This window comes from Ziziphus jujuba, chromosome 5, assembly GCF_031755915.1.
Source record: "Ziziphus jujuba cultivar Dongzao chromosome 5, ASM3175591v1".
Taxonomy (NCBI): domain Eukaryota; kingdom Viridiplantae; phylum Streptophyta; class Magnoliopsida; order Rosales; family Rhamnaceae; genus Ziziphus; species Ziziphus jujuba.
In genome coordinates, this window is record NC_083383.1 from 16,769,539 (window position 1) to 16,783,298 (window position 13,760).

The window sequence follows — 13,760 nt, forward strand, 5'->3', positions numbered from 1 at the left end:
CATGGCCTTGTTCGATTTTTTTATTATTTTTTATATTTTTTTAGTAATGCTAATAATTTTGTTAGTCAGCGCCTTACCTACCAAAAAAAAAAAAAAATCACATTAATAAAAAATTCTCTTAATTTTATTAGTGGTGTTGATAAAAAAAAAAAAAGCTTTATTAGTGTTGTTAGTTAAAAAAAAAAATCAAAAAAAGGAAATTAATAAATCTTGAAAATCATTATAAGCATATTAAATAACAAATTATAAAAAATAAAACACACAAAAAAAATTAAAAATTAAAAAGCCAAGGGTTAGAAAAAAAACAGAAAAACAAAAAATCTAGAAATGAATAAAACATTTATAGATAGGGATAGTAAAAGGTCGAATGGACCTTCCCCACTACCTACCCTGTTTAGTCTTCTCATCCCCGTTTTATTTCTCATTTATTATAAATTAGCGTGGGGAGCACATATCCCAACAGGGAAATGGGACGTGATAAAAATTCCCTGTTTACCCGTTAAAAAAATAATAAATCAATTTAAAAATATATATGTATTTTTATTTTTAATATAAAAATATATATTTTATACCAACATATTATAAATAATACGAACATATTATATAAATATAATATTTATGAAATTTTTTTATAAAAAATATAAATATATATTTAAATGAAAAGGTTACAGTGCAGACCAGCACTAAAATCGATATATTTTTTTTAAAAAATATCGGTTTTACTGTTACACATACATAGTAAAACCAACGTTCTTTTTTATAAAAATATCGGTTTTGATGTTGGTCCATAAGCGGACCATCTACACTATAGCCTCGCCTTATATTTAAAATAGAATATATCATATATAGAGTTTTTTTTATGGTCAAATAGGATCTAATCAACACAGTGCGGAGTAACATGCCAAAAAATATTCAAATGGTTTAACTTGGACAGCTCAGATTGTAAGGAAGCTTACATGCCAAAAATTATCAAATATTACCATTCGCACCGAACTTCTTCTCCTCTTCTCATTTTCTCCTCTGATACTCATTCGCACCGCTCATCTTCTCCTCCGATTCCCATTCACACCTTCCTCTTTTCCTATAGTGTATTTTTCCTCAGCTTCCACCACCATCTCCAGCTTGCACGCAAGTCGTTTTAGCCCCACCGTACCAAACTCAAACTTACCAAAAAAATGAAAGAAGAAAAAAAAAATTACTCAAAAATTAGAAAAAAATTACAAAAGAATTACTCAAAATAAATACCAAAAAAATTAAAAAAATTTACAAAAGCTGACGATTTTACTTTGTCAAAGCGTCGACTTTGGCCCACAAAATTTTTTTTTTGTTAATTTTTAATTTTGTAATTTTCAATCTGCCCTCAATTGTATGTATATTTTTTTGTTAAGTTTGTAATTTTGAATGATACTTATAACAATATCAAAAAAATTAGAAAAAAAATTACAAGGAAAAAAGAAATATTGAAAAAATTTACAAAAGCCGATGTTTTTATATTATAAAAGCGTCGGCTTTGGCTTCTTAATTTTTTTTTTAAACTTTTAATTTTGTAATTTTCAATCAGCTCCCAATTATTTTTTTTTGGTTAAATTTGAATTTTTAATTTTAAATAATGCTTGTAAAAGTACCAAAAAAATTTAAAAAATTACAAAAAAAATTAACAAAAGCGTTGGTTTTGGCCCCCCAATTTTTTTTGTTATTATTTAATTTTGTAATTTTTAATTAGCCCTCAATGTTTTTTTATTAAGTTTGAATTTTAAAATTTTGAATAATGCTTGTAAAAATATAAAAAAATTTAAAAAACTTACAATGGAATTAAAAAAAATAAAAAAAGAATTTAAAAAATTTATAAAAACTAACACTTTTACAATATAAAAGTATTGGCTTTGTACTATAAAGCTGTTCATAGTTTTTTTTTTTTTTTTTGTAAATTATTATAAATTTTTATAAATTTACTATTATAGACAGATCACTATATAAAAAAAATATCAAGGACAAAAAAAAAATAATTAAAAAAGGTCAAAGCAGACGCTTTTATCAACTAAAGGATCGGCTTATACAAATTTTTAAAAATTTTTTTTGTTACTTTTTTTGTAAATTTTATTTTTAGAATTTTAAGAGAGAGAAAGAGAAATACAAAGAGAGAGAGAGAGAGAGAGAGAGAGAGAGAGAGAGAGAGAGAGAGAATTTGCACCGTTGTTTCATAGAGGGAGTAAAAAGAAACAAAAGGTAAAGAGAGAAGGGGGGAGAGAGTGGGACCCACATTTAAAAAAAAAATATCATTTGTCAATACCAATTGTCCACGAGGTGATCATGAAAGAAGAAACAGTAACTATATGTAAGAACGTGGATTCCACACATACACAGTAAAAGCTGATGCTTTTTTTCTAAAAAACATCGGCTTAGATATGGTCTGCACTGTAGAATTTTCCTATATATATATATATATATATATAAAAGATGGATATGGGTCGATGAGTACAATTACCATCCTCAATTCGGCACAAGCAATTTTACCTTGTTTTCCATCTTGTTCCAAGTTTATTTGGGAATCCTTACCCCATTAAGTGTAGATATCCACAGGGATCAAGTTAAACGGAGAAGTTTTGCTATCCCAATTTATAGGATGATATTAGCATCATATATATACAAATAAGTAATATCTATGTGTATATATATATATATATATATATATATATATATATATATATATATATATATATATATATATATATCTAAGTAGTTCAAAATTAGCAATGATTATTATTTTATGAAATTATATTGCTTTTAAATTTTATTTGATTTTACTTTTTTTATGTTGTTGAACTATTTATACATTTATATGTCGATGCAAATTGAGATCCTTAAAATGTTTTTTCTTTTACCTTTTAAATTATCCATATATATATATATATATATATATATATATATATATATATATATATATATATTCTATTAGGTTTTTTATTAGTGTTAATTCTAGTTTTTTTTAATTTATTTTTTTTTACTTGATAAATAATTTTTTAGAAGCCCTCACAGACACTATGAAAATTATCTCTCTTATGGCTTGTTTTTTTCACCGAATTAGCCAAGTCAGGATTGGCCACAGTCATAGTGAGGTGTTTGGAAGCAAAAATAATGAATAGGACAATTTATCCCAAAGGGAAAACTAATGTTGCTATAAAAGGACTCATTTGACTCATTGAAATCCTCGGATCATGCTAGGATAAACTTTTTCTTTGAAGCAGCTCTCTTGCTGGAACATGCTCTCTCGCAGCTCTTCCATTGAAAGCCCTGTGAAATCTCAGTGAGTTATTCTCGATCTACTTTTTCTTCTTCGATCCGCCTTCTTTTCTTCTTCTTCTTCTTCGATGTACCTTCTTCTTCTTCTTCTTCTTTGTTTTTTATGTGATTTCTTTGCTAGATGTGATTTTTTTTATGTGATATTTATGTGATTTCTTTGCTAGATGTGATTTTTTTTATGTGATTTCTTTGTTAAATTCTATTCAGCACAAACATAAAATGTAGAACTTTGAAATCAATAAAATAGATGGTGGGTATTATTAGAGATAAGCATCAATCTGTTTCTCTTAGATAAGGATTGTTAGTTATATGAATTGTTGGTTATATTGTTTTATCTGATCATGCCATTTCTATCTCCTCATGTTTATCAAGAATTATATCTTTTATTCAAATATGTATATATAAAGACATCTACTATAACTTAAAACATAAAAAAAAAACATAATATATTACTTTTCTAGTTAAACTTATTTTCCTAACTTGGTATCAGAGCCAAGAAACATTCATTTCTTTTTTCGCTTTTATTTATTTATTTTTTACATCATAATGTTAGTAGTTGATTAGGAACTCCCTTCACCAGCAAAGGATAATAAATTTCTGTGGTCATATCTCAATCACAGACGACTACTCCACTTATTGGAATGTTCACTCAACCATTATCCACTAAATTAAACTCTACTAACTTTCTGCAATGGGGTCAATTGGCATTAGCTACCATCAAAGGTAATAGAACTCTATCTTATATTAATAATTGTAGTATAACACCTGTTAAATACCTAGATGATGAGGCCAGGAAAGCAAACCAAGTTAATGAATGAAGTATTCATCCAATGGTAGCAGATTGATCAGATCTTAATGTATTTGGCTTCTAGAATCTATAAGTTTTAATGTACGAACACAAATGGTGGGTTGTAATACCTTTTATGAGGGCTAGCAAACAGTTGAAAGAGTTTTTTACTCAAACTCTAAAGCATGTATAATGCAATATAAGATGCAGCTACAAATTGTCAAAAGGGAGCTTCATCCATGATTAAATATCTTGTTAAAATCAAGACCACTGTTGATGCTTTAGTTTCTACGTGTCACATTATCTCAGAAGAAGATCAGATTCTTTACATTTTAGTTGATTTGATTCTAAATATGATGTCTTTGTGATCTCCATTACCATATGGACAAAACCTTTATAACTCTAAGAAGTATTTGCAATGCTTTTAGCTTATGAATGCAGACTAGATCAAGTTGCTGTAGCAGTTAATGATTTCATGATAGTTCATCTTTCTCATGACAAGGAATCTACTGCAAAGAAACACTTATCAGGTAATAATGTCACTTAATATTCTCGAAATAATTATAGTTCTCGAGAATCTTTTCAATGTAGCAGGCGACGTGGATCCAAAGGAGGAAGCCGAGGACAATCAAATCGCATGTTCTTTCAAAATTTGTGGAAGAGGAGGTCATATTGCCTTGAATTGTTACCAGCTAAAACAATCTTTGAATAATCATTCTTCTCATTATTCCAACTCAAATGATTCTCAAATGAATGCAATGGCTGCACTATCTGATAGCTTATTTGATCCGAATTGGTATCCAAATTCAGGAGCCACCTATCATTGCACATTTGACCAACGATTTTTCAAACAAGTAAGATTTACTAGATCAGAGAAAATATATATGAGTAATGGAGATGGTTTTGATATAACTCATACTGGAAACTTTTTTTTATTTTTCTAAGTTCTCGAATCGTCCATTACATCTGAAAAATATTTTACGTGTTTCAAAAATCACAAAAAAATCTTATAAGTGTTTCAAAGTTCACCCGTGATAATAACACATTTTTTGAGTTTCATCCAATGTTTATTTTGTTAAGGAGTGGGTAACGAGTGTAACACTTCTAGAAGGCAAGCTTAAAGGAGGTCTATACTACTTTACAATCAATAAAGCTCCATTGATCGACCATGGAACTACCAAAGAGTCTTTAATTTCAAGAGCTACTTGGATCAATAAATACTGTAACTCATCTAGTTACATGGGGTATGCTTTTTCCAGTGTTCTATTTGCTAGTAAGGCATCAAAAATTTCTTCTATTTCATTATGGCATAAACATTTAGGACACCCTTCATTGGTCATTATCAAGAATGTAATGAAAAAATGTAATTTTGGAACTCCATGTATTGAAATTCCAGTCTCTTCATATTGTGCATTGGGCAAAAGTAAAAAGCTTGCCTTCTCTAACTCTAGTACATGTTATACTGCACTATTACAATTCATTAGTATAGATTTATGGGGTCCTTCTCCTTATTTATTTATTTATCTTCTAAAGGGTTCAAATATTATATCAGTTTTGTGGATCGATTCTCTAGAGATACTTGGATTGTTTTATTAAAAGCTAAATTTGAAACTTTTCAAGCTTTTCTTCTCTTCAAAAAGCAAGTTGAATTATAATTTGGGCTACCTATAAAAATGGTTCAGATGGATGGTCATAGTGAATTTAAACCAATAATGTCCTATTTGGCTTCTATTGGTATTCGAACGTGGCTGTCCCGTCCTCACACCCATGAATAGAATGGGGTTGTCAAATGAAAATATCGACATATAGTTAAGATAGGCATTACTCTACTAGCTTATCAATCTATGTTGTTCAAATTCTGGGATGCGGCGTTTGTATTTGCTACACAACTTATCCATATGGTATCTTCCCTTACATTAAACAACTCACCACTTTAGAAAAAAAATTTTGGCATTAAACCTAAACTACAGTTTATTGCGAGTTTTTGGTTGCCAGTGTTTTCCAAATCTACGATCATACAACATACATACGTTAATGCCATGGTCAATTGCTTATACATTTATTGGATATGATAATCAATATAAGGGCTATGTCTTGCTCCTAATCGTCGTATTTACATTGCATGGCATGTTTTATTTCATGAAACCAAGTGTCCTTTTGCTACAAGCAATTTGGGCAGCTCCACAACAAGTTTAATAGATATTTTTCCTAGTGCGACTGTGTCACAGCTTAAATTTTTTAATCCTATTTTATCTCGATCTCTTACACATATAAAGTTTCAGAAACTACTGTGGAGATCCCTACCAATGAAGACAGCTTGGATTCTACTTCTCTCTCTCCTACTTCACTGTCCTCATCCACCCGTAAGTCCATCTCTCCACTAAACCAACTAGCTATCTCTCCACCAAATCAACCAACAACCAATGTTCATCCGATGCTCACACGAGCCAAAACTGGCCATTTAAAGCCACATAATTTGCTTCATGTCAATGACATATCAGAACCAAAAATTGTTAAAGAGGTATTCAAATATTCATAGTGGATTGATGCGATGAATGATGAATTTCGTGCCTTACTCTTTAATAAAACTTGATCTTTTATTCCTCCTCCACCTAATAGAAAGATAATCGGTTGCAAGTGGCTTACAAAGTTAAGAAGAATTCTGATGGCAGCATTTAAAGATTCAAAGCACAATTGGTAGTAAAAAGATTCCATCAGGTTCCTTAATTATGAAACATTTAGTCCACTAGTGAAACCAATCACTATCAAATTTCTACTTACTATTGCATTGGCCAATAATTGGTCTATAAGGCAACTAAATTTCAATAATGCCTTTCTCAATGATGACTTGCAAGAGGAAGTCTTTATGGAGAAGCGTCCAGGATATGTTGATCCTTCCTATCTAACATTTGTGTGCAAACTCCATAAGGCTATTTATGGTCTCAAACAAGATCCTCGAGCTTGGTTTGAAAAATTATGAACTATTTTATATTCTTTTGGTTTTCGTCACTCCTAGTCTGATCATTCTTTATTTATCAGACACACCCTTCATCAACTATGTGCCTTTTAGCATATGCTGATGATCTCATTATTATTGGCAACAATTCCAATGAGATAAACATTTTGATACAACAGTTGCATACTCAATTTGCTCTAAAGGATATGAATCTTACAATATCTTCAAGGGACTTCACAATTTGGTCCTCATCTCACTAGGTCCAATTCCTTATATCTTGTTGGTTTTACTGATGTAGATTGGACATCAAGTCCTGATGATAGAAAATCCATAAGTGGGTACTGTATGTTTCTTGGACCAAAGCTTGTTGCATGGCATGCCAAAAAACAAAACACAGTTTCACGTTCTTCTTGTGAAGCTGAATATTGCAGCCTCGCTAGTGCCACAACTAAACTTCATTGGCTCAAGTTCTTACTTCATAAATTAAGAGTCCCATCAGCGAAGCTCCCTGTCACCTAGTATGACAATGAAAGTGCCATTGCGTTAACTTACAATCCTGTGTTACATGCTTGTACAAAACATATTGATGTGGATGTTCATCTTGTTCGTGAAAGAATAGAGACCAAACATCTTATTGTCTCACATGTTTCTTCTTTGGCTCAGATTACTGATATTTTCACCAAGTCCTTATCAATTTCAAGGTTTCAACTTCTTTATTCCAAGCTCATAGTCATGGATTCGCTTGTTCACTTGTAGGGGGATGTTAGAGATAAACATCAATCCGTTTCTCTTAGCTAAGGACTGTTTGTTATATGAACTGTTGGTTATATTGTTTTATCCGACCATACTATTTCTATCTCCTAGTGTTTATCAAGAATTATATCTCGTATTCAAATATATGTATATAAAGATATCTATTGTAACTCAAAACATCATAAAAACATAATATATTATTTTTCTGGTTGAACTTGATTTCCTAACTGATATAATTTTTGAGATAATCATTACGTATCTTGTGGCAGCAATTGATTAAGATGGAGCCTCTGTTTTTAGAGTTGAGTTTTTACCTAAGCTTCTAAGATAATGTTTCTAACCCATCTATATTTCCTTGAAACAGATATAAGTGATGAACAAATTTCCATATGTAGTTTGGCTAGAAGAGAGATCTGATAGTTTTTTTTTTTTTTATTGGCTAAGAGAGAGACTAATAGTTAAGCAAAATTTTGAAATGAGACGGCATTTTTTTCACTAATCCTTCCATCTTAGTAGATAAATTCTAAGACTCATTACACCAAAAATAGGTAAAACTTAAAATTTCTATTCTATTACAAGCCTTAGGATTTCTATTGTGCATAATTGATTTGAAACAAAATAGAAATACATATATTCTTAAATTGAAAAAGAAAGGCTTTATTTCAATAAAAATCTTTTCTAGTCACCGATTGTGGTTGCAAGGGTAGAAGTAGAGTACCCTTTTATTATGCTTACCACATAGAGAAACATATAAAATTTGCAAGTATATATTCAATTGAGGAGTTACAAAAGAAAAAAAAAAAAAAACCATGTAAGAAGGAATGCCATTCTTTGGACTTGATCGCTCTTAAAATCCAACTCCCAGTAAATGAAAAATAATCTCTTGCTAAACAATTAGTGAAATATGTTTAGACTCCACTGTGAAAAATGATATTGTCAATGTAGGCCATATGGCAATGTAGATACTTTTGTTGCTTTATTTTTAGGCCGATGCCTCATTCTTTTTCCAAAGTGAAGCTTTTTTTTTTTTTTAATCTATTTTACAAATATATGAAAGTTCTAATCATATTCCTTTTTCTATATAAATATATGTGCCTCTTCCTGAGCTGAAAGTTTTGGGATCATTATTCTTTTCATTTATTTATCAGTGATAGTTTCGCACAACATTCTTATCACATTCTTTTATTAGTGCTGTTAGACTTCATAGGACATCTAGACCATACATATGGTATAAAATACGCTTTAAGGACTAATCCAAACCTTTCATATGAAGGAGTATTTTATAAAGCTTACCTGGAGTTTTCCTACTCCTATAGTTTTAGTTTCTCTAGTTTGCTGTTACCCATTTTAAGTTCATCAAGATTATTTGGATTAGAATTTGATGGAAAATATTTTGAAGAGTGTTGTTAGTCATTACTAATGGAGATATCTGTGCACTTTTTTTTTTTTTTTAGCTGCAAAAGGGGGGTTATATTAACAAAAATAAAAATAAATTACAATATACAAGAAAAGCATGTGGCCTATGAATTAGGATGTGGTGAGATACAAACCACTATCCTGATTCACAATGTTTACTAACTGGTTGGAATACAACAAAAGAGGGATTAACCCTGAACTTACATTATTTAAACCCCATTTAGCAATAAAGTGAGCAAGCCACAGGCCACAGAGGTCTCTAGTAGTGATCTAGTTTTGACAGATAGAATTTTTGCAATGAGATTTCCCATGCCCGATGCAGCCACAATTATAACAAAACTCTGGTAATATTTCATAACAAAACTGGATCCAGACGCCCCATTTGCCTATTTTTTGCAGAAATTCTGTTGGAATGGGTTGCCTAATGTCTACCTCTATTCGGAGTCTCATGTATTTAGTTCCAATAACATTCGTGCGAGATAAGTGCTCACTATAACACCTCCCTGAACAGGCTTCCGATTTGTCGGGCATTCTTTTCTGTCATATATTGGAGCGGAAGCCCATGAATTTGAACTCAAAACATAGAGAAGTTGAAATCAATATCCCTCAAAGTAGCCTTTGGGCTTCATTCTCTAAGCAGTAAATGAGACCCATTTATGGACCATGGCCTCTTTTGCCATATTCGATTTCGGTCCTCCACAGATTTGAAAGAGAATGGAAAGATGTTTTGATCTAGCTGTTCCACCCCGACTAGTTCCTGTATAAACCACTCTCGCCTAATGATAACTTGAACCTTGTTTCTGCTTACCGTCTTATCTGAGACAAATTTTCCTACCAAATAATGCTGTGTAACTTGCTTTGCACTTACTTCATCTGCAATTAATTGAAGTTCTGGTAGCCGAAAATTTTGTTCGATATTCGATCCCATATTTGGGTACTCGACTAATAACCTTCACACCATGTGAACTAAGCTACCACAGATGGAAGGGGAAAGATATACTCAGATATTCAGAGCTCCTATGAGAGAGAAAAGTTTTGGGACCAGATAAATTTATGAACTTGGCCGGACTTTCTACACCCATCTTAGTTGACTTGATACTTATGCACTTCTTGATCTAACATTTGAGGAATCTTAAATTATACATATATGCATATTTGGGAAGACTGTTAAGACTCATAAAATGCACTATACAGGAATCAGCCTTCGACTAGTGTACTTTTCTGAAATCTGAATGATCAATAATAAAATGCCGATGAGATGTAGAAAAACCAGTGAATGAATGGTGTTTCTATTTAGAAATTAATATAGTCTTTTATTAATAGAATATTCAATTCTACTACAAACTTTTAGAGAATCCATTACTTGTTAATGTCTATGACTTTTCCTTCATTCTTTTTCAGATTCGCTAAATCTTTTAGGATGTGGTTTCTCTTTTTCTTTTTCTTCCTCTTCCTCGTCCAAACTAATAGTTATCAAAAAAAAAAAAAATGACTAGCAACTTTTCTATTTTTGGTTCAATTACAATTGTTATGCTTGGAGCGATCAACTTCTTTGGAATGTTGTTTACATTGTTGGTTCCGATATCAAAAGCAATATGACTTGAGTTGTTGACTAGAGAGAATGAAAATGAAGGTGGTAAGAGTACATATTAGTAGACTCCTACTGTTTTAAATAGAACTATTTCAGTTTGAAAATAAGTATCAGTTATGGTTATTTCGTTTTCTACTTTTTGTTTCCTTTACAATCCAAAATAATAATATAGATACTTTTTAATGTGAACTTAATGTACAATCAGATGCAAGTTTTTATTATATTGGTGTATTTAAAGTTTGTGCAAAATCTCATATGTATTTTTAATTTTGGAATTGTTTTGGTTTTCTACATTTATAGAAATGGTCCATACTTAAAGATAAGAGAAGTAAAAAATAAAATAGAATAATTTTTGTTAAAGGAAATCATGATTTATATACAAAATAAAAAAAAAATAGATAAGCAACTTTTCTACTTTTGGTTCAATTACTATTGTTATCATTTTTTGTAAAACTACTTTTACATTAATTCCTATTAGTAGCACTGATGTTTACTGGTTTTTATTTTATTTTATTATTTTTTGATGTCTCAACCAAAGCTATTTGTTTTAAAAAGAGTCCGACAAAATTAAAGAATTTATAAAAAAATTGGAAATTAGCAAAGAAGAAAAATTTCAACTTCTATTTCCATTTTAATGTATTTTCAGTAATCGTTCTATCTAGTAAATAAATATACAAATTTATAACTTTAATTAAATATAATATATATTTATTGTAAATATAAATATATAATTTAATTTTTTATTTTTCAAAATAACTATTATAAATAATTATAAAATAATCAATTCCAATCAAATTTTATATTCAATATGGGATAATTAATCTATCACCAATCAGTTCAGAATTATGCCAAATACATGACTGAACAAATTTTTTTTCCTATTTGATCTTGTTCAATTCAAACCTGTCCTATTAAATCTAATCTGGTCAGACATATTCTGCATACCAAATGTGTCCTCAAAATCAAGAATTAAGAAAGATAGAGAGAGAAAGAGACATGAAATAAAAAAGAAAGAGAGATTTAAATGAAAGGCAATGTGACTGAGTAGGGAAAGATAGGGAGCGACGAAGAAAGGGGTGTGTATTTGGCTGCCACAGCGGATAAACGACAAAACCGGCAGACAAACGGTTATTTTGTCCAAAAATAAAAAAAAAAGAAAAAAAAAAGGAAAACGAAAAAAAGGGACGAAAACATCTCCAAAATAATTCGTTTGGTCATTTGCATGAAACACAGCCTAGCAGCATAAAGTTGCTTTCCCTAATTTTATGACTAAGAAAATAACAAAATTTTTTCACAACTTTTACTTATATTTTAATTTACCTCTTATATATGTACCATAAATTATATTTGCCATAAATTATTCAAATACACATAAAAGCATAAAAGGTACCCATTTAATATCCTATTTGAGACACATATCCAACAAAGTAGTGTCATATTTTAATAAATAAATTGTCAAATTAAAATTACATGGCATATTTGAAGCGGTCATCTATCACTTCTATTTCTTGCCATTAATTGCTTTTTCTTTTTCTTCTCTCTCTCTCTCTCTCTCTCTCTCTCTCTCTCTCTCTCTCTTTTGGCTGAAAGTAATTGCTTCCTTTGATGCTTTTGTTTTATTTTCTTGTATATTTAGCCAATTTGCACCTCTCCGATTCTCGAGAAAGAAGCAACAACCTCATTTGCTTCCATCATTATTAATTTCATGTTTAAAAGCACTTTATTACCTTTTATTTTGAGCAAAATTAATTTTGCAATCCCTATTTCTTTTGGCATCTAAAACCTTCTAAGTTTCAAAAAGTTTTGTATTGGTAACAAAACGGTTAAATATTAGGAGTAACACTAAGGTAAAAGGTTCTTTTTCTAAAAAAAAAAAAATTTATCATCATTAACTCATCCCAAATAATCTACAAAGTCACCATTTATTATAAAAATAAATAAAATCAAGGGTTAAAAGTTGATAAACCTAGTGGCGTAGCTTCACTATGAACTCCCCACGATTTTTTTATTTTTTTTCAATTCATATAGTATGTTTTAGATAATTAAGAAAAAAAATCATTTAAATATATATTTGACCCCTAATTTTTTTTGTAAGTGCCCCCTAATTAAAGAATAAATTTATCTATATACATTAAAATTATTTTTTGCAAGCTTTTGTTTTTGAAAAGTTTTTTTTTTTTTTGATAAGCATTTATCATTGTAATTATAAAATCTATTAGTTAAATACAAAAAACTATTAAAGTTATAGAATAAGATTAATTTAGTTATTACATATTAGTGTAATCATATATTAAGTGACCGGTGATAACTTTCAAAATGTTGTGATAAGTGATAAGTATTCTTATCTTTATTTTTATTACTTAATATTTCCATAAAAATTATTAATTAATATTTAAATTTAGTTAATAATTTTAGGAACTTTTGTATTGCATTTTGATTTGTTCATTTCCTAGTTTATTATTAATTATATATATTTTTTGTTTCTTTTGTTAGTGTACTCTTTTCATTTTATTATGCTTTTGCATTTTCATGGTTGATTATTAATGCACTCTTTTAAATAGATTTTCTAATATTTATACTTAAATAATTGAATAAAAATAGAACTTATATGATTTCCAAAAAATAAAAATAAAAATAGATCCCGCCTAAATAATATTAAAATTAGCAGTTTTTTCTTCTTCTTTTTTAAATATGTTTTTAAACTATATCCGTTTTTTAACATTGGTCTCCAAATTACCGTAAGGACTTCTTCAATTTGCTGTTAAAGTGCTTGATGGAAAATCTATGTGAAAGCACATGTAGGAGGCTTTATAGTCATTTTACTTATCTAAACTTGTAACTTGTCTTTTCTTTTTTTTGGTGGGGGCAGCAGTCTAAACTTGTACTTACGGGAAGGGACCAAAACAACCCTGATACAGTTTTAGAGGTTACTATGCCAAATGTCAAAAGTAGAATAC

At 29.7% G+C, this 13,760-nt stretch overlaps 1 long non-coding RNA gene across 2 annotated transcripts; it reads left to right on the forward strand.

Annotated features, from left to right (window-relative positions):
* The first annotated feature begins 3,106 nt into the window (after positions 1 to 3,106).
* LOC132803853 (uncharacterized) lies at positions 3,107 to 5,575 on the forward strand. Of its 2 annotated transcripts, XR_009639096.1 has the most exons (4): positions 3,107 to 3,304; positions 3,921 to 4,023; positions 4,516 to 4,941; positions 5,168 to 5,575. It is a non-coding gene; the product is annotated as an uncharacterized LOC132803853 (long non-coding RNA). The 2 variants fall into 2 exon arrangements; XR_009639095.1 differs by having other exon boundaries at positions 3,107 to 4,023.
* Positions 5,576 to 13,760: the final 8,185 nt, after the last annotated feature.